Source organism: Eschrichtius robustus, chromosome 2 (genome assembly GCF_028021215.1).
Source record: "Eschrichtius robustus isolate mEscRob2 chromosome 2, mEscRob2.pri, whole genome shotgun sequence".
In the NCBI taxonomy this organism is placed as follows: Eukaryota; Metazoa; Chordata; class Mammalia; order Artiodactyla; family Eschrichtiidae; genus Eschrichtius; species Eschrichtius robustus.
Window position 1 is genome coordinate 34,710,168 of NC_090825.1, and position 22,370 is coordinate 34,732,537.

The following is a 22,370-nucleotide window of genomic DNA, read 5'->3' on the forward strand; positions in this document are numbered from 1 at the left end:
TTTGTTCTCTTCTAGCCTCTAATTTCTGATAAGAAGTCATTCACTAATTGCATCTTCATTCGCTTGAATGTAATTTTCTTTCTGCTTTCAAGTTTACTTTTTGTCTTGGTTTTCAACACTTTCACCATAGTGTGCCTAGGTATGGTTGTCTTTATATTTATCCAACTTGGGGGTTAATGAGCATATTGAATATATAAATTCATGTCATCCACCAAGTTTGGGAAACTTGGGGTCATTATTTCTTCAAATATATTTTCTTCCCCATTCTTTCCTCTTTTCTTCCCTCTTAGGTCTCCATTGTGTAACACCATTAAATGTGTTGTTATTTAACCTGTCTCTGAGGCTTTGCTCATTTTTTTCAGTCTTTTTTTCTCTGTTCTTCAGTTTGGGTAGTTTCAACTGATTAATGTTCAAGTTCTCAAACTCTTTCCTCTTTCATCTCAATTCTCTTGTTAAATAAATCCCGTGAATTTTTCAGTTAGATCTTGTGTTCTACAATTTCCTTTTTTTTCCCCAAATTTTATTTTTCTTCTCAGATTTCCTTTGTTTCATTGAGAGCGTATGTTCCTTTATATCACTGAGAATGGTTGTAATGGCTGCTTTAAAATCCTTGTCTGCTAATTCCAAAATCTGAAAGAGTTGATTTCAGTTGATTTTCTTTTATGAAGGGAATGCGTGTCATTCTCATTTTTCTTTGTTATGTTGCAGAATTTTGTATTGTATCCTGAAAAATATAAATGCTAAGTTGTGGAGACTCTGGATTCTGCTATTTTTCTCCAATGGATGATGTTTCTTTCGTTTAATCAGTTAACATGTTTAGACATAAGTTACAAACTCTGTCCCGTGGGCAATAGCTTCACTCTCAGTTCATATCTTTTTTTTTTAAGTGAGCAACTTGAGTTGGTTTTGCGCTCAAGATGCAAAGATACAGACAGAATTTGGGGATTCCCCTCCTAGATTTTTCTTTTCTAAGACTCTGGCTTTTCTCTCTACTGGCTGCAATTGCCCCGTGTCAGTACTCTCATTCCCCATGCCAGAAAGGCTGTGATTATTCTACCAGTTCCCCATGCTACAATGTATACCAATGCCTACCCATAATCTACAAGTTAAAAAAAAAAAGTGGGAAATTACTCTGTTGAACTTCCCAGAGTGTATACTCTCCGCCAAAATTTGCCTGCTTCTCTTCACTATTCAGTGGTATCAGGTAGCTGCCTTTTTTGTATTAATATTATGTTCTCTGCAGAAGAATTATTCCAGTAGGAAGTTGTTGGGCCAAAAAGCATTTTGACATTTTAGCTATATCACTTTATATTATTTTTTAGTAGTTGCTTTAGGAATTATAATATCCATCTGGAAATAGAATCTTGGGTTGACTTTTTTCTTTCAGCACTTTAAAGATATAATTCCATTACCTTTGGCTTCCACTGTTTTTGACAAGAGTCAGCTATCATTGCTATTTTTGTTCCCTGAATTGAATGTGTTATGCTTCCCTGGCTGCTTTATTTTTTTTCTTTATTTTTAATTTTCAACAGTTTGATGTGTCTGGGAATGATTTCTTAGTTTTGAACTAAACTAAAGAACTGAAACTCTTGGATCTCTGGCTGACCATATGCCATCAGTTTTGGAAAATCTTTAGCCAATATAGTTAAATATATGTAAATACTTCCGCTGTCCAGTTCTTTCTCTCCACAGCTTCTGGAACTCCCAGTTACACATATATTAGATCATTTGATATTTTGTCCCACAAAATATTATTTATTTTTTGGCCACACCATGCAGCTTGTGTTTTTTTTCTATTCTGTCTAGTTTTTTATTATATCCTTTCATTTTTTTAAAATTTAATCATATTTTTTAGTTCTAAAATTTTCACTTTTTTAGAGCTTCCCTTTTTCTGCTAAAACTCTGTCTCTTCATTCATTCTGTCTTTTCCACTACATTCTTTAACATATTTAAATACTTTTTAAAAATCATTTTTAACTAATTTCAACTTAGGTCATTTGTGAGCATACCATACCTCTATTGACTATATTTTCTCTTGATTTAGGGCCATATTTTTCCTATTTCTTTATATGTCTCCTATTTTAAAAAAATATTTATTTATTATAATTATTCTTTTATTTATTTTGGCTGCACCGGGTCTTAGTTGTGGCATGTGAGACCTTTAGTTGCGGCATGCGGACCTCTTAGTTGTGGCGTGTGAACTTTTAGCTGCGACATGCATGTGGGATCTAGTTCCCCAACCAGGGATTGAACCTAGACCCCCTGCATTGGGAGCACGGAGTCTTACCCACTGGACCACCAGGGAAGTCTCTGTATGTCTCCTGTTTTTAAAAATTATATGCAAGGGATTTTTCCTTAAGAGAATGTTAGATTGTGAAGTAGATAATACTTTTTATTTTGTCTTTCGTTTTTCAGGCAAGTTCAGCCATCCTTCCTTTTTTCATCAGTCAGCTAGGTTGACTTGGAGCTGGACCATATCTTTATTTAACTTACCTCTTTTACAAATCAGATCGTATCTCTTGTTTCCTTTTGTGCCAATCCCCAATATGTTATGCTACCACCAAGGAGCTGATCTTATTATCATCTGGAAAGGGGTTGGGTTGCCTATATAGTCAGTTTCAGTTCATCTCTAGATGTAATTCCAGCAGGGTCCTGAAACCTAAGCACTGAACAAAAATGTGAGACATTTTTCTGCCCTCTTTGTCTCTTGCCAAAATTCCTGTGGGGGAGAATTGGTGGGCTCAACAGCTTGTTTTCACGTTTGGAGTTCTTTCATTTACAATATGTTGTGCCAGTCATTTTGTAATTAAAAGCTTCAGTGGTATTTTTCTCATCCCAGCAAAATCTCTCTTCCTATGACAGAGCTGCTATTCCATCCACAGATACCCAGAATAGGCAATTGGTCCCATAAAAGCAGTGTAGCTCTTTGATCACTAAAATAGCCTGATTCTCTTTGGAATTTAGTTTATTTAGATTTCTTCGTATCTTCTACTCTTTGCTGGCTTAAAGTATAATTTTCATTTTATCCTGTGTTTTCTTGCTGCAATAACAATCTTTTGTGACCTACATTCTATCTGAAAACAAAACTTTTAGTGGTTTTTACATTGTCTTTTAAACACCTTATCATCTATGATCTCCTATATTACAATGTTCATTTGTTAAAACATTTTTAACATTATGTCTACACCCATTATCTGAACTTTACTTACTTAATTATTATTATTATATATTGTGAAAAGTCTCACATAGTCTCATTTTCCTCATGATTTTCATCATTATTTCATTTTTACTATATAGTATGATGACTTTTTACTGTTTTTTTTTTTTTTTGATGGGGTTGTGTTTACCTTCATATTCTTTGATCCTTGGAATAAGTCCTAAGCAAATTTGCATAACATATGAGATCTGATTCTTGCTACCAGTCTCATCAAATTAAATTTCCTGTATTTAAAAATTTCTAGCTGCTTATTCTTTCTACACATCTGTATAAGAAGTTGTTAGAAGTAGCATAGCTAAGTTATTATGTGCAAAGACCCTGAAACCAGATTGGTCTGGGTTCAAATCTTTATTATTTTATGATCTTGGGCAAGATTCTTATCTTCTATGTGCCTGAGTTTCCCTAATTTAAAATGAAGATAAATAATAGTAGTACCTACCTCATAGGGTTCTTAAAAGTTTTAAATAAATTAAATATTCCTTTGCCAAATTTCTATTTTAACTAAAATTTCTATTTTCTAAAATTTCTATTTTAAACCTAATAGTTTGTATCTCTTAAGCCCCTCTTAAGCTGCTACCCCTATTATGCTCCTACCCCCTTTCCTCTCCCCATTGGTAACCCTAGTTTGTTCTCTATATCTGTGAGTCTGCTTCCTTTTAAAATAATATACTATTAAGTTAGAAATCTAGACTAATAATTTACTAAATGAAATAGAAAGTAGTAACTGGTAATAAATCGTTTGCTACATTGTATGGACTAGTATTACTTCAGCCTGATTTTTCGAGGTTATTTTTATGAACATTATTAGAACCATTTGAATTTTTTCTCCTTTGAGCTTTCTGTTCATGCCTTTTGCCCAGTTTTATATCAAATTGTTCTTTTTTCCCCTCAAAATTTAAAGGGCTGGGTGTATCAGGGAGACAAATCTATGTCTATGATGTATGTTGGAAGTATTTTTTTCCCCTGTTTATCATTTGTCTTCTGACTTTACCTATTGTATTTTGGATGTGCAAAGCTTTTAAAAAATGTAGTCTAATTTATTAACATTTTCTTTTGTTATATATATATTTTGGTAATAGTTAGAAATTCTTTACCAACACCCAGGTTATAAGGGAATTTACCCATGTTTCTACTTGTATATACTTGTGTGGTTTCATATATTACACATAAATCAGATCCATTTGGAGTGTGTTCAGGTATATTGTGAAGTGTGAATTCAATTTTGTCTTTCTCCAAATGAATATTTGATTGTTTCATCATACAGTTGACCCTTGAACAACATGGGGGATGGGGTGCTGACCATCCATGCAGTCAAAAATCCGTGTATTACTTACAGTCAGCTCTCTGTATACACTATTCCTCCGGTATCCACGATTCCACTTCCATGTAGTAGGAGTAAATACTTTTGAAAAAAAAATCTGTATATAAGTGCATCCATACAGTTCCAATCTGTGTTGTTCAAGGGTCAACTGTAATTTATTAAAAGTGACCATATTCCCCCCAGTGTTTTGAGATACCATCTTATTAGACACTAAATTTGTTCATGTAATCGAGTTTAGCCTTGCTTTTCTGTCTGTTTCTGTGTTCCTGCTCTAATGCTACACTGTTACACTTATAGAGGGGTTTTAACATTTTTGAATATCTGATAGAGCTTGTCCTCCATCATTCCTCTTTTGAAAGGTTTTCTAACATATTCTTAAATATTTATTTTTCAATATGACCTATAATATCAACTTATTTAAAAATTTGTATTTTTTATTGGAAATGCTATGTATACCCATGCATAAATATATTACACATATGTATAATAACTTGGAGAGAAATTACGTAGTTAGGATGTTGAGTCGTCCCACCCAAGACAATGGATGTGCTCCGTTTATTCAAAACAGAAGTGTTTTCAAGTTTTCCTTATATACATATATTTTGCACACTTTTTGTTAAGTTTATTTTTAAGAATTTTATCTTTATTTTTCCTATTATAAATGGAGTTTTCCCTTAACCTTCTATATTCTAGTTATTATTTGTATATGTGAAAGTTATTGATTTTTGTGTATTAAATTTATATCCTACTTTATGGTTTGATTTAGTTTTTTTGATTCCTTTGATTTTCTAGATATAAAGGCATCATCTGCAAATAGGGAGATTTTACTTCTTATTTTACAGTGTTTAATCTTCTATGTGATTTTGCTTTGCTAATACCTGTAGTATGTTAAAGAGTAGTGAGACAGTGAACCTCCTTTCTTGCCTTGTTCCTCATCCTGGTGGAAATGCCTCTAGTCAGAGGTTTCCCACTATGTAACATATTGGCTTTAGGAGTGATGGTTTAGTAATCATGTTAAGGAAGTATGCATTAAATACTATCTTACTAAGTGCTTTTTTAAAATGAGGGATGGGTGACAAATTGCATCAGAGGTCTTTTTAGCACCTATGGTGATAATCATGGTATTTCTCCTTAAATTTTTAATAGGGTGAAATATGTTAGATTAATACTGAACCATTCTGACACTTCTGGGATAAATCTCTCTTGCCTCATATTGTATTATTTTTGTGTAGTGTTAAAATCTTTTGCTAATATTTGCTTAAAATTTTTTAGTATGAATGTACGTGAATTCGGAAGAATTTTTGAAAGTGTGATATTTTTATCAGGTTGATGTATTAGTGTTACACTTGCTTCATAAAAATGATTATAAAGTTTTTCTTTTTTCCATTCTCTGAAACAGTTTAGGTAAAATTGGGAACATGTGGTTTTAAAAATTTTGGTAGAATTTATTCTCTGAAAACATCTGGTTCTGATTCCTTTATTACAGGATAGTTCTTTGATGACTTTCTCTATTCTGTGGAAATTGCTTAATCTGTCTCTGTAGGGACCAATTTTTCCTGAGAAATTATTTATTGCATCTAGGTGTTCCAGTTTATTTGAATAGATATTTGGAAACTACTTATGATTTTTAAATAGATCCTGTTTCAGTGATTAATTCCTCTTGATCATTTCTTATTTTGTATTTGTGTGCTGTCTCCTTTGTCTATATTATTACTTATTTTTCAAGAACTAGAGTTTTGATTTATTTTGTGCTTTGCTCTTCTCTTTTATACCTCATTAATGTCTGCAGTTATTTTTCCCTTCTCTCTTCTACTTTCTTTCTTAGGAATTTGATTATTTTTATCACTGCTTTTATTGTATTCCATAGATTCTTTAATGTGGTGTTTTTATATCATGATTCTTTAGAAATTCTGAAATTTTAATTTTAATTTTCTTTTCCAAAGAACTGTTTAATAGAAAGTTTAAAATTTTTCATTGAAGAGTCTTTTTGTTTTCTGTTTTAATTAATTTCTAATTGTTGTTTTATAATCAGAGAATGTGGTATTAATTTTACTTTGTGAAACTTACAGAGGTTTTGTGATGACCTCATAGATGGTCAGATTTACTGAATGTGTCATGTACATTTGAGAAGGTATGTTCTTTTTGATAGGTGTCAGTAAGAGCTACTTTATTGATTACGTTATTTGGGTTGTATATAACTTAAATTTTTTTGTTCTTTTGATCTGAGAGAGAGTGAAGTATTGAAGTTACCTGTTATTACTGTATTCTGTCTATTTCTGCTTGCTTTATTAAGGAAGTTACTGCATTATTTGGTGAATATATATTCATAGCCATTTTTTCTTTACTGTGAATTGGATCCTTCAGTATTATCTAGTAAACTCTTTGTCTTAATTAATACTTTTAACCCTAAAGTCTCCCTTATGGAATATCAGGATTTTTTATTTACTTGTATTTACCTGGTCCAGCTTTTCTGAGTCACTTTGTTTTAAGTGAGTCTGTTTATTTAACAGTTGGGTTTGTTTAACAGTTGGGTTTTGCTACATGAGCCGATTAGAAAATGTTTTTTTTATTTAATAGGTCAGTTAAGTCCATTTTTATTGATATGATTATTACATATTATTTTAAGTAATATTTACTATGTATTATATATTTCTTTTTAAAAATTGATTTATTTATTGTAGTATAGTTGATGTACAATATTATATGTTATAGGTGTACAGTACAGTGCTTCACAATTTTTAAAGGTCATACTCCATTTATAGTTATTATAAAATATTGACTGTGTCCTTGTGGCTTATTTTATACATAGTAGTTTGTACCTCTTAATCCCCCTACCCCTATTTTGCCCCCTCCCTTCCCTCTCCCCAATGGTAACCAGTAGTTTGTTCTCTTTATCTGCCAGTCTGCTTCTTTTTTGTTATATTCACTAGTGTGTTGTCTTTTTAGATTCCACATATAAGTGATAACATACAGTATTTGTCTTTCTCTGTCTTATTTCACTTAGCATAATACCTTCCAAGTCCATCCACATTGCTGCAAATGGCAAAATTTCATTCTTTTTTTTATGACTGAGTAGTATTCCATTGTATATATATACCACATCTTCTTTATTCATTCATCTGTTGATGGATGCTTAGGTTGCTTCCATATCTTGGCAATTGTAAATAATGCTGCCATGAACATTGGGGTGTATGTATCTTTTCAAATAAGTGTTTATGAGGGTTTTTTTGATACATACTCAGGAGTGGAATTGCTGGGTCATATGGTAGTTCTATTTTTAGTCTTTTGAGAAACCTTCATACTGTTTTCCACAGTGGCTTCACCAATTTACATTCCTACCAACATTGTATGAGGCTTCACTTTTCTCCACATCCTTGCCAACATTTGTTATTTGTGTTCTTTTTGATGATAGCCATTTTCACAGGTGAGAGATGATATCTCACTGTGGTTTTGATTTGCATTTCCCTAAGGATTAGCAACGTTGAGCTTCTTTCCATGTGCCTGTTGGCCATCTGCATTTCCTCTCTGGAAAAATGTCTATTCAGTTTTTCTGCCCATTTTTTAATTGGATTGTTTGTTTTTTTTGGATGTTGAGTTATATGAGCTGTTTATATATGTTGGATATCAATGCCTTATCAGTCATATCATTTGCAAATATTTTCTCCCATTTAGTAGCTTGTCTTTTCATTTTGTTTATGGTTTCCTTTTCTGTGCAAAAGCTTTTAAGTTTAATTTAGCCCCATGTGTTTATTTTTGCTTTTATCCTTTGCTTTAGGAGACAGATCCAAAAATATTGCTACAATGTATCAAAGAGTGTTCTCCTGTGTTTTCCTCTAGAAGTTTTATGGTTTCTGGTCTTACATTTAGGTCTTTGATCCATGTTGAGTTTATTTTATTTTATTATCATTACTTTTAAATTTATTTTTGGCTGCGTTGGGTCTTTGTTGCTGCGTGCGGGCTTTCTCTAGTTGTGGCGAGTGGGGAGCACTCTTGATTGCAGTGTGCGGGCTTCTCATTGTGGTGGCTTCTCTTGTTGTGGAGCATGGTCTCTAAGTGTGCAGACTTCAGTAGTTGTGGCACGCAGGCTCAGTGGTTGTGGCTTGCAGGCTCTAGAGCGCAGGCTCAGTAGTTGTGGCGCACGGGCTTAGTTGCTCCGCGGCATGTGGGATCTTCCCGGACTGGGAATTGAACCCATGTCCCCTGCACTGGCAGGTGGATTCTTAACCACTGCGCCACCAGGGAAGTCCCAAGTTTATTTTTGTATGTGGCATTAGAGAACATTCTAATTTCATTCTTTTACATGTAGCTGTACAGTTTTCCCAGCACCGCTTATTGAAGTGACTGTCTTTTCTCCATTGTATATTCTTGCCTCCTTTGTCATAGATTAATTGACCATAGGTGTGTGGGTTTATTTCTGGGCTGGCTATTCTGTTCCATTGACCTATGTGTCTGTTTTTGTGGCCGTACCATGCTGTCTTGATTACTGTAGCTTTATAATATAGTCTGAAGTCAGGGAGTGTGATTCCTCCAGCTCCATTCTTCTTTCTCAAGATTGTTTTGGCTATTTGGGGTCTTTTGTGTTTCCATACAAATTTAAAAATTATTTGTTCTTGTTCTGTGAAAAATGCCATTGGTATTTTGATAGGAATTACAGTGAATCTGTATATTGCCTTGGGTAGTATGGTCATTTTAACAATATTAATTCTTCCAATCCAAGAACACAGCATATCTTTCCATCTGTTTGTGTCATCTTTGATTTCTTTTATCAGCATCTTATTGGTTTTTGAGTATAGGTCTTTTACCTCCTTAGGTAGGTTTATTCCTAAGTGTTTTATTCTTTTTGATGTGATGATGAATGGGATTGTTTCCTTAATTTCTCTTTCTGATAGTTTGTTGTTAGTGTATAGATATATAACAGATTTCTGTGTGTTAATTTTGCATCCTGCAATTTACCAAATTCATTGATGAGCTCTAGTAGTTTTTTGGTAGCATCTTTAGGATTTTCTATCTGTTGTATCATGTCATCTGCAAACAATGACAGTTTTACTTCTTCCTTTCCAATTTGGATTCCTTTTATTTCTTTTTCTTGTCTGATTGCTGTGTCTAGGACTTCCAATACTGTACTGAATAAAAGTTGCGAGACTGGGCATTCTTCTCTTGTGCCTGATCTTAGAGGGAATACTTTCAGCTTTCCCCGTTGAGTATGATGTTAGCTGTGGGTTTGTCATCTATGGCCTTTATTATGTTGAGGTATGTTCCCTCTATTCCCACCTTCTGGAGAGTTTTTATCATAAATGAATGTTGAATTTTGTCAATGCTTTTTCTGCATCTGTTGAGATGATCATATGATTTTTAATCTTCAATTTGGTAATATGGTGTATCACAATGATTGATTTGCAGATATTGAAAATTTGAAACTGTAGTTTCCTTTTTTTGTAATCTCTTTGTGTATTTCTTTTTTTTAATTTTGATATGTTCTCTAGATATTTTTAATATTACATGTCATATATAAAATATTATGTATTTTATATGTTCTATATTTTTATTTTTGTTCTAATGGGTTATCTTTGTACTAATACGTTTGTTAATGCCCATTTCCTTACTTAGATTTTTTTCCCCCTATCTTCTCTGTCACTTTTTTACTGACCATTTTTACCTCTCTCTTTATTTCATTTTTACTATTTTATCTGTTTTAATTTTTGCTTATGTCCCTCATTATATTCTCAGTCTAAGCTGTTCTTCCTTGGTTATCATGCAAGGAAGGATGATTTTTTTTCTTTATCTTCATTTTTTTCCCCTGTGTTGTTAACTCTCATTTTACATCTTCCTAACTTTATGTTCATTTCTATTTTGAACTTTTAAATATATTCTTTGAGTTTTTTTCACACCTGCAAATGCTTGTTTAAAGATAATTAATTTTGTGTGGCATATTTTGTTATAGTTTTTCTGTGCTTTGTGGTTGTTTTTTGGGAATAATTTTCATCATCTGAAATGTTTTGATTTTCATTTTTTTTGTTTTCTATTACAATACTTTTAATATAGATGTTGTCTTCTATATTCTGTTAATTTTAGGAATATCTTACATTTTTCTAGGCCAGCATTCACCGTTGTGTGTAGAAAAGGATGAGTTTGGTGGCAAATTAGATTTCTTAGCTCAAGAGAGCCCTCTTCTGTTGGCATGATGAAGTGCAGCTTATTTCATGAATGTCTACATTGTTTGGGTGGCAAAGGAGAGAGGATAATGAAGTCTTCTGATGTTTCTATTTTATGTTAGTGTAGAACTTTTAATTTTTACCGCTTATTTCCTTCTTCTCTTTCACCCTCAAATCCACATGAATCCTTCCCCTTAAAGCTATTCCCTTTCCAAGTCTTTCCTACTCTTTTCAAGAAGGGGTACAACTCCCACCTCTGATTGCAAACAATTTCAAGTCTCTCCCTCTCAATTCCACACAGCCAGTACTCTGAATATCCAGGTGTCAGACTTATTCTCAGCATTTGTGCTCTAAGGGTGGGACTCTATCTTTTGGAAAATAATTATATCTGTATTCCACACCTCAAGTGCCCACTTGCTGCTCTACAGTGGGCTCCAGAGGTGGCTCTGCTTGCTTCTGAATGTTTATTTCCCTAGTTACTTGTAAATTGAAGTATTATTCTGTTTTAGTCATGCTGTAAACATGGGTTATTATGACTTTATTTATTCTCTCTGATTTGTATGATATTCAGAAGGTGTATGGATATTCTAATTTAAATGACCCTATTATCCTGTGGGATTCTAAAATCAGATCAGTTTAAAATGTAATCGTTAAGCAGGTCTTCTTTTCTTGAGCTGCAATTTCCTCCTTATAATGTTCTTATATCAATTCTAGTTGTGTCTTCTGAGGCAACGTAGAATAAATCAAATTTCTCTTTTATGTTCAAACAAAAACTGTTTCACAGCCTGTGAAACCTTTTCTCTGGAATAATCATCCATTGATCCTTCAACCACTACTCAGGTGGTAAAACTTAAAGTCACCCCTCCCTGCATCTGATCTCTCTCTTTATCAAAGAAACTAACTTCTCAGGTTCATTGTTTCCTATACTGTATTTACCAGCATAACTTGAGGACATTATTACTATTGGAAGAAGCTAACAATAACAATTCAAAAGTTCACTCTTAGAAGAATTACTTTCCTTCATCCAAATGTAATGATTTACATAAAGCAATAAAGGAAAATTGAAAATGGGAAAAAAACATGTTTTATATTTTGCTTTCAAGAAAAGACAGTCATCAGTTGGCTTATCCACAAACACAGCAAGTATTCATTTTGACTGGAAGAACAGTTAATGTGTCTAAATGTTTCTAACCAAATTAGCAAATAAAAAGTAGAATAGCCTGAATGAATATGAATACTTATGAATCTCTTAATTAGGAGTCTAGTGTTGCAAACTGAATGCTAATGAAGTAAAAGAGCACTGCTTTGCTTGTTCTCAATTTATGTAGCACTGGCAGCTATGCTTTTTATGTAATGATGCTAGCACATCCTAGGTTGCTAAAAATTTTCAACACAGAGCACAGTATACTTAGAGTGTTCAAATAGGAAGATGATAGGAGAATGTGGGGAAATTGGGTGGGGCAGTGGGAGTTGAGAAGGTAAAGTGAATGTAGGATTTTCTTACCAGCTTTGGGAGTGGCTATTGTTGAAACCGAAAATGGAACTGAATGAAGCTAAATGATGCATTTTCCTTATGTGACTTCCCTACCTCAACTTCCAATGTGATCTAGTATCTTTATTAAAGAGCAAAGAAATAAACCTGAAGATTTGGATACAGAAAGAAATATCAATTTAAGTCTAGAGGATATGGGAGCTTTGCACTTGGAGTGCTAATTTTCTAGTTCAGAGGTGTTCAACTTTTGTTCAGCTTTGACACATGTAGGATGATGTTCCTCTGCATAACACAAGGCATTTGCGTTATTTAGACTTGCCCTCTGTAATTCTACTTCTCTTTCTCTTTGGAAATATTGGGAGGCAAGTGAAATAAAGTGACTTTATTATGGGATTAAACTTGAATCTTACCAAATTTGTTTCAAAGTAAATCATCATCATGGTAAGAAATAACTTGATGTATGGTAGTCTCCAAGTACTCTACTAGGCAGGCTCTCCCAGACGTAATAGAACAGAAGGGCTCACAGACCAAACCAAGATAATTTAATCATGCAGTTAGTTGAATCAATCGAAAATATACAGCAAGAAGCAAGGGGAAAGAAATGAGGTAGGTTAATATACCTAGGATAGGGTTCAAGCAGGATAAAGGTACTATGCTACCTAAATCCTGTTACACATGTTCATAAGTTCTCTTCCTATCCCTCTCCCCCTCACTCTCCTTTTCCTTCTCCCCTCTTCTTCTCCCTCCTTCTGCTCTATCCACCTCTCTTTCTCTCTCTCTCTTTTCTCTCTCATATATGAATTTCAAATTAAGATGCTTAGTAATTGGGGCTGTATAACCACTCTCCTTAAAGCATCAATCCCTGAGCAAAGCACTGAATCATATAATCATGATGCATCATCCACATCTAGCCAATCCCTCTATTCTGAATTTTTAGTAAAAGGCTTTAGTTATTTGAACACCAGCTGTTGGCCTGTTCTCAATACTGCAAATAATAGAAGCATTTATAAACCACTCATGTTGCCTTTTTTTTTTGGCCGCGCCACACGGCATGCAGGATCTTAGTTCCCCAACCAGGGATCAATCCTGTGCCCCCTGCAGTGGAAGCGCAGAGTCTTAACCACTGAACTGCCAGGGAAGTCCCTATGTTACTTTTTTTCAGTGTACTTCGGAAGACAGGATATTACTTTTTATTTTAATCACTTCATATCTTTGATTGTGACAAATATGTTTCTCTGAAATCTGAGTGATATCCAAAAGAGAGACATCAGAGAGTAATCTCAATTACTTAAATTCTTAAATTACATTTCTGGATGAAAGCTAAAACACAGAAACTAACTTAGTGTAAAATTGATAAATGTGTGGTGTGAGTTGCATATGTTTATGTTTCTTCAGTTCTAGAGAAATTCTAGAGAAAATGGGCAAGGCTACATTACCTAGGCAAAACAGAGTGTGCAAATTTGCGAAATTTTTTGGCAACTAAAAGAGTTTTTAGACATCCTATGTTACTTCCTCTCCAGAGCAGAAAGTAATCATAGGGAATACAGGAACATCTGGTCCTAAAGGTAAGTAGTGTCAGAGAAGAATTTTAAAAAGGAGGAGAAAGTCTGTAAATAGGGGTAAATATCATAGGGTCAATGCCCTTTTGTATGCCTTTTCTTTTTTGTGTGTGCGTGTTCCTGCTTATGGATTGCTTTGCCCACTTCAAAGTCCATACTTACTATTTATGTTATATTCTAAATTTGATGTCATACAGGACCTAGAGTATTCCTACTTGAGTGAGTCTGAAAGGAAAAATCAGCATTTCAGTCATATGTGCAGACTACATAGGTTTAAAATATTTTTAAAAAGCATGATACAAAGATTTCTGTTTCTAATCAAGATGGAGAGTAAATTCAGAGGAACACAAGTTATTTTCCTGCCTAAACAACAAAAAAACTGGATAAAATACATGAAAGAACAGTTTTTAAGACATTAGACATTGGGCAGTAAAGGGTAGTGATTCCCTTCGCTATATGAACAAATGAGATGAGACCTATAATTGTCCCAGCTTATTGCCTGCAGGTTTCCCAGGCCAAAGGGAGAGAGATCCCAAAGCGTGGAGGTCTCCCTAAGTTGCAAAGTTGAAGCTGGAAGTCTGGGGAGACCAAGGAACCAAGAGCTCGGAGGAAAGAGCGTAGCAGAGGAAAGAGCGTAACAGAGGAAAGAGCTCTTCAGAGACAGGGAGAGAGATCTCTGGAGATCTACAGAGTCCTCCATGAGTCTTCAGCTGAGTACTGATCACTGCATGAGGGTGAGGAAACTGCCCAATGCAGAAAGGATTAGAGGGAATAATACCCAGTGTTTACAGAGGGCACCAGCCAAAATGGAAAACCTCATAATTTGTGGAATGTTGGGTAGAGTACTCAGAGGTGTTTTGCCTCAGCAGCAGCAAAATCATTCCTAAACTAAATGCTGCTCTGGTTCCTCCTAACAATGCTTATAAGGAAGAGCTGAATGGCTCAAACTGTTCCTAAATAACAACAATATCACAGAATAAAGCTCAATAATATTTATAGGAATTCAAAAATATACAGCATTCAACAAGATAAAATTAGTAATGTCCAGTAAAAAGTTATCATGCAAAGAAGCAAGATACTATGATCCATAAGAAGGAGAAAAATAATCAATCAAAACCAATCCAGATGGGACACAAGATAGTAAACGAGAACAGTAAACAATTATTATAACTATATTCCCTAAGTTTAAGAAGCTGGAGTAAATACTGCACAGGTTAAGTAAAGACAGAAAATGTTAAAAAGACTCAAATTGGACTTCCATGGATTAAAACTGCAATGTGTGAAATGAAAAACATACCGGGTGGGATTAATGGTAGAGTAGACGTTGGAGAAGAAATGATTATTGAAGTTGAAGACATAGTAATTGAAACTGTACAAACGAAGCACATTAAAATGACTGAAAAAAACCCACAGAGCATTAGTGAGTATTTAATATTTCTTACAGTGCAGGTCTGCCAGAGATGAGATGGATCCTTTCAGTTTTTGCCAGCTTCCAAATGACTTTATTTTGACTTCATGTTAAAAGGATATTTTTACCGGATATAAAATTATTTATTAACAGTTTTTCTTTAAGTACTTTAAAGATGTCGTTTAATTGCTTATCCCCTTTATTGTTTTTTCTGATAAGTCAACCATCATTCTCATCATTGTTCATTGTATGTAATATATCTTCTCTCATTTTAAGATTTTATCTTTATGCTTTAGATTTCAACCATACAACCATAATATGCCTAGGTGTAATTTTCTTTGTATTTACTGTTCTTGGGTTTCGCTGAACTTCTTAGGTCTGTGGGTTGATCTTTCCTCAGTTTTGGAAAATTGTCAGTCATCTCTTCCAATATTTCTTCTGCTCTATTCTTTTTTCTTGTTTTGGGTCTCCAGCTACACAAATGATAGCCTATTTGATTTTGTTTCACAGTTATTGGATGTTTTGATCCCCCTCCTCTTTAAATTTTTCTCTTTGTGTTTTAATTTAGATAATTTCTATTGTCCTCAAATTCACTGATTCTTTTATCTGATGTGTTCAGAACGCTAATGAGCCCATCAAAATAATTCTTCATCTTATATTTTATTTGTCATTTTTAGGATTACCATCTGGTTCCTTTTTATAGTTTTCATTTGTATCAGGAACAAATTCCCCATCTGTTTATACATGCTATCCATCTTTTCCATGAGATTGCTTAATATATTTATCATTGTTATTTTAAATTCCCTCTGATGATTCTAACACTTGGACCATGTTGGATCAGATTTTTCTCTCTTAAGAATGAGTCACATTTTTTCCCCCTTTTTTCATGTCACATATTTTTGATTGATAGTTGGATATTGATAATAGAACAATAGAAACTGAAGCAATAATATTTACACCCATTGCACATTCCTTCTGTCAGTCCAGTAATGTGAGGAGATGAGTTAATCTAGTCCATGACTGAATTGGATCTAGGCTTAGTTCTTTATTTTAGTTAGATTTATTTCACCACAGACTTCAAATAGTTTGTGCAAGGGATCAGAATTTTCTTTTTAGCCAGATGTAGGACCTGAGTACCTGGAAGATTTGTTTCCATTCTGCTGCTTTTCCCACAGCCTTCCCCAGGCCCTGCTTGTCTACGTCTCAGAGAGGTATCTCGCAGCTTTCTTGCCTCTGCGCCAGCCAAAATCAGTCATTGCTTTGTACCCATTGAAGACCTTATGTACCTAAAGAGTTCAGTTCAGTTTTTCCTATGCTGCCTTCAGACTTCAAGAAACCCCCTATGCTTACACCTCGGGGAATAATCTCTATCAGCTTCCCTGCCCCTCTCTCAGTCATAAATGATCATTGCTCTTACTCAGTGTACAGCCTGGAGAACTTATAGAGCTTGTCTCAGTCCTCCTTTCCTGCCCTCGGAGTTCATGAGGTCCTGCACACTGTACCTTGGTAGGGCAGGTCTCTCTCAGTATTCTTGCCCCTCTTCACCAAAGTTAGGTGCCTGCTGCCTTGTATCAATGTAAAGCCTGAGTGCTTGAAAGTTTTTTAAGCATTCCTACTCTAGCCCCAATATTTCTCATGACTACTCTGCGAAGGCTATGAAGTGTTGTAGGCGGCTGTACTCTGTGTTCTAAGGATTTTAAACCATCATGCAAGCTCACACTTAGTCTACAAAAATATGTTAAAATTTCAGAAGTTTAATTCTTGAGTTATCCCAGTTTTCTTCTTACCTTTCTTCTTGCTCTGACAGCTTTCTCCTTTTCTACTGCTTCACCAAGGATGAAAGAAGCTATTAGGTTGCTTTGCTCCCAAGAGAGGTATGTAACTTTCTGGATTTTAATTCATTAGATATTTTTTCTCCATCCTTAGCTCTCTGATGACTTTTTAATAAATTATGATTTTATGGGTTATCTGGATTGTTATTATTGCTAGGGTAGGAATGACATTCTTTTGCAACTTTCTACATTCTAGGCAGAAGCTGACACCCGACAGTTTACATATAAATGATTGTTTTCCCTTCCAATATATATATATCTTGGAATTCCTTTTTCAAAATTTCTTAGAATCATTCATCATATTCTTTCAAATACCCTTGGTGGTGGAAAATCTTTAGTTCCAAAAATCTTATCTGCTTTAAAGTAAGAATGACATTCAAAATTGAGTTTCTAAGTAACGCTGATGATGAAATTTGGTAATGTTATTAGCAAAAAAAAAAAAATTATAAAATAGTCTGATTTTCTTGTTTCTTTTAAACAATTTTGAAGGCAATTTTATGTAAACAGTTCAAAACTGGTTTTGAGTGATGGCAGCATCATTGAAATAAGAAACCTCTTTCTTATGATGGCTGTTTAATTATAGAATAGCAATTTAAGCCAAATATTTTTTAAAAATGTTTGTTTATTTAATTATTTATTTTGGCTGCTCCAGGTCTTAGTTGCAGCACGCGGGATCTTACTTGCGGTATGTGGACTTCTTGGCTGCGGCATGCAGACTTCTTAGTTGTGGCATGTGGACTCTTAGTTTTGGCATGCATGTGGGATCTAGTTCCCCGGCCAGGGATTGAACCTGGGCCCCCTGCACTGGGAGTGTGGAGTCTTACCCACTGGACCACCAGGGAAGTCCCTAAGCCAAATATTTAAGAAGATGTAATCTTAAAATCCGTTTTCATTGCTCATGAGATATCACCTCACACCAGTCGGAATGGCCATTATCAAAAAGTCTACAAACAATAAATGCTGGAGAGGGTATGGAGAAAAGGGTGTTTTCCCACTGTTGGTAGGAATGTAAACTGGTATAGTCACTATGGAGAACAGTATGGAGGTTCCTTAAGAAACTAAAAATAGAGTTACCATATGATCCAGCAATCCCACTCCTGGGCATATATATATCCAGAGAAAAACATGGTTCAAAAGGATACATGCACCCCAGTGTTCATTGCAGCACTGTTTACAATAGCCAAGACATGGAAGCAACCTAAATGTCCATCAACGGATGAATGGATAAAGAAGATGTGGTACATATATACAATGGAATATTACTCAGCCATTAAGAAGAATGAAATAATGTCATTTGCAGCAACATGGATGTACCTGGATATTATCATAGTAAGTGAAGTAAGTCAGACAAAGACAAATATCATATGATATCACATATATGCAGAAACTAAAAAAAATGATACAAATGAACTTATTTACAAAACAGAAACAGACACACAGACTTAGAGATTGAATTTATGGTTACCAGGGGGAAGGGTGGGGAGGAGGGATAGATTGGGAGTTTGGGATTGACATATACACACTGCTATATTTAAAATAGATAACCAACAAGGACCTAATCTATAGCACAGTGAAATCTGCTCTATACTCTGTAATAACCTAACTGGGAAAAGAATTTGAAAAAGAATAGATACATGTATATGTATAACTGAATCACTCTGCTGTACACCTGAAACTAACACAACATTGTTAATCAATTATACTCCAATATTAAAAAAAATCCATTTTCATTGCTCATATATCTAGCCTTGAATACCTGTTTTTAAAATTACTTTAAAATATTTCAGATTTGATTTCTCCTTATACTGAATAATGCAATACAATTTATAATATATATTTTCTCCATTTTATGATTTTCTTTGTAAATACTAAAATAGATTTTTTTTCTTAGTTTAATTGAAAACATGTCATAGCCATCTTTACCTTGTTTACAACTGACTGTAATTTCAAATGAAGTGTTTCAGGAGGAAGATAGACACATTCCATTCATGAAAACGAAAGTGGAAATTTTTACAAAAATTACCACGGAAAAGTGGGATCAGATGTGACACAGCTCTCCCTGCAGAGGGCAGCACTCTATGGGAAATCGGAAGTCATAGGAGAATGCTTCTGAACTTTTGCCTCATGTACCAGAGCCTGGTCAAAGCATTGAGAAACATTTATTTTAACTGAATTTTAAACAGTCATAAAATGATTGAACGCTTTCTTCTGAGGCTGAATATTCTGGCTAGGTGCTTATTTATTTGGTATTTTTTTCTGTCAATACCAAAATTTAAGCACATATAATAATTATGACTTATTATATATTTACTGCTTTCTGTGTAAGATACAATTTCTTTTAATTATTGAAAATGATTTCTTTTGAATTTCGTTGGCATCCTCATGTCTTGAAAATTGCAGGATTTATTGCCCAAAGCCATGTTCACAGTATTCTTACATTTTATGATTTTATGAATGCCTATTATGTCCCCATGAAGGTGTTTAGTTTTTGTTTTATTTTTAAATCTTGTAGACTGTTGGTTTTTTTTTTTTTTTTGGCTGCGTTGGGTCTTTGTTGCTGTGTGCAGGCTTTCTCTAGTTGCGGTGAGCAGGGGCTACTCTTTGTTGCAGTGTGCGGGCTTCTCGTTGCGGTGGCTTCTCCTGTTGTGGAGCATGGGTTCTAGGTGCGCAGTCTTCAGTAGTTGCAGCACGCAGGCTCAGTAGTTGTGGTTCTCAGGCTCTAGGGCGCAGGCTCAGTAGTTGTGGCACATGGGCTTAGTTGCTCCGCGGCATGTGGGATCTTCCCGGACCAGGGCTCGAACCCATGTCCCCTGCATTGGCAGGCGGATTGTCAACCACTGAGCCACCAGGGAAGACCCTAGCCTGTTTCTTTAAGCCTTTTACATATATGGAAGTTTTCTTTTTCCATTCATCAAGTTCCAATCCAACAAATGTGTTGTTTTTGAGCATTTTCTAAGTGCAAGCTCCTTTGCAAATGCTTCTGTCTCTGGCTTATTTTAGTTGTCCTTAATTTATCTTCTGCAGTTCAGTTATACATGTGTTGACACTTGGTCAGATACAGCAAGCAGAGGTTGGTGCCTGCCAGCAGCATCTTGCAGTTGTACCTCCTATATAATGCCTAATCTAACTTTTTCCATTCATCTCTTATTCTTTTCTTATTATGAAATATATGTACTTACAGAAGAATTTATAAAATATATCTGTACTGTCTAATGAATACCTATAAAACAAACTCTGGTATAACCAAAGTCAAAAAGTAGAAATTTTGCAATATCCAAGAACACCCACCTTATTTGTGGCTTCCTTCCTAATTATAATTCTATCCCTCCACTCTGGAAGTATCCACTATTCTGGCTTTGTGATAATCATACCTTTCTTTTCCTTTATGCTTTTACAACCTATATGTGCATCTCTAAACAATGGCCTGGTTTAGCCTGCTTTGAACTTAATATGAGTGGACTCCATACTGTTGGAATTATTTTTATCTTTCTTCTTTTGTTCAATATTGTGTTTGCAAGGTCATCCATACTATAGCGTTTTGCATACCATTTTCTTAGTGATATACTCTTCCATTGTATGCATATTTCACAACTCATTCATACTATTGTAAGTGGACATTCAAGTGTTTGCAGTTTTTGGTTACCATAAATAACACTGCTACAAATATTCTTACACATGTATGCTAGTGCATATGTTTACATGTTTTTAGGGTAGTACTGGCATACTTTAACATTTCCCTCGTGAAACACCTCTTGGACTTTGATATCCAAACTTTAGAATGTAAGTGTCCTTGCAATATCCTTGTTAGCTGATTTATATGAAAAAATTGTATTTATGTCTCGCAAAGTCAATACTACATTTTAAACAAAACAATGTGTGTGGGAGGGGAAGTCTGGGTTATATTCCAGGTAGAATTGTTAAGTATTAATGTTTTGAAAGGTGTAGCTAGAATCACTGAAGGGCATATGTGATGGTTAATTTTATGTGTCAACTTGACTGGAGGCGTTGCCCAGATATTTGGTTAAACATTATTCTGAATGTATCTGTGAGGGAGTTTCTGGATGAGATTAACATTTGAATAGACAGACTAAGTTAAACAGGTGGCCCTTTCCAATGTGGGTGAGCCTCATCCATTTCATTGAAGGCCTGAATAGAACAAAAGGCTGAATAAAGGAGAATTTGCTCTCTCTGCCTGTCTTCTAGCTGGAACATTGGTCTTCTCCTGCCTTCACAATTGGACTTGGACAGGAACTACACCATTGGCTTTACTGGGTCTTCACCAGATTTCTGGGTTCAACTGCAGATCTTGGAACTTCTCAGTCTCCATAATCACGTGAGCCAATTCCTTATAATAAATCATGTATGATATATTACATCAATTGGATATTATATATCCAAGTTTTACTTCTCTGGAGAACCTAGACTAATACAGCATGTTCTGCATACAAAGAAACTATTTGAAGTAACCATATTAGTCATTTAATGAATACTTTATATGCATTTTACTCTGAATTAGTTATGTTTTAGGAAATTGGTTGAGGTTTTAAGTTGATATAAAAACACTATAATTTTCCTTATTTGAAATATTAAGAAATAGACTCTCAATTAGCATTTATTTTTAAAATGTCTAATTTACAAAAATAAATTTCTGATCTTAAGTGAAGAATGCCTAAAGTGGGAAATGCTATACCTAAAATGGAAATGCTGGGTAATAGATTGTGTGTATCTTCAACTTGGCTGGATAATGCCAAATTGTTTTCCAAAAGTGAAGTGTGACTATTCCCACCAGGTGTCTATGGTACTTCTGTTGCTTACATCCTCACCAACAGGGTAACCAAATATCCCAATTTTTGAGGAAGCATGCTGTTTTACAGAAAAATGCATTATAAGACATAGAAAGGACTGTAGAATTAGAAAAAAATAATTTCACAGAAATTACATTAATAGATTGAGGGAAGGATTATTAATGGGTGTCAAGATCATTATGTAAATGGTTTATGGAAAACTGGCCATTGGTTAATAGTTAAAAGAAAACCTCACACATTATTTTTTAATCACAAGGGGAAAATTTTATCTGTACAGTGGAGGGGAAAACAAAATAACAGTATAGGAATCAATCAATCATAGTGTCATTAATGTTTGTTAATCAGATATTGTGTGCCAGATATAAAGCCACATGAAGTACACACCAAGGCCTATGAATTATTCTAGGCAAAAATATTTAAATTGGGTTTATTAAGCCTCTAATATAATGTACAATTTATAAGAAATGCAGGATAGAGACTGACAAGTTAAATGGTAGCATAGCAAAGAAACCAGAAAAATCCAGGGATATTCTGCAATAGGTAATTGACCTGGTTCTTTAAAAAGTCATGATTGTGAAAAAGAG

At 34.4% G+C, this 22,370-nt stretch overlaps 1 protein-coding gene across 3 annotated transcripts in view; it reads left to right on the forward strand.

The window, feature by feature from the left end:
- Window positions 1–22,370, forward strand: part of FBXO4 (F-box protein 4) — a 117,531-nt gene that overhangs the window by 16,567 nt on the left and 78,594 nt on the right. For 2 of the 3 annotated variants that reach the window (XR_011072211.1, XR_011072210.1), the window contains exons 8-9: window positions 16,957–17,023; window positions 21,185–21,314. The gene's annotated coding sequence lies outside the window, so the exon portion shown is untranslated. The remainder of the gene's footprint in view (window positions 1–16,956; window positions 17,024–21,184; window positions 21,315–22,370) is intronic. The other variant, XR_011072212.1, reaches the window with a different exon arrangement.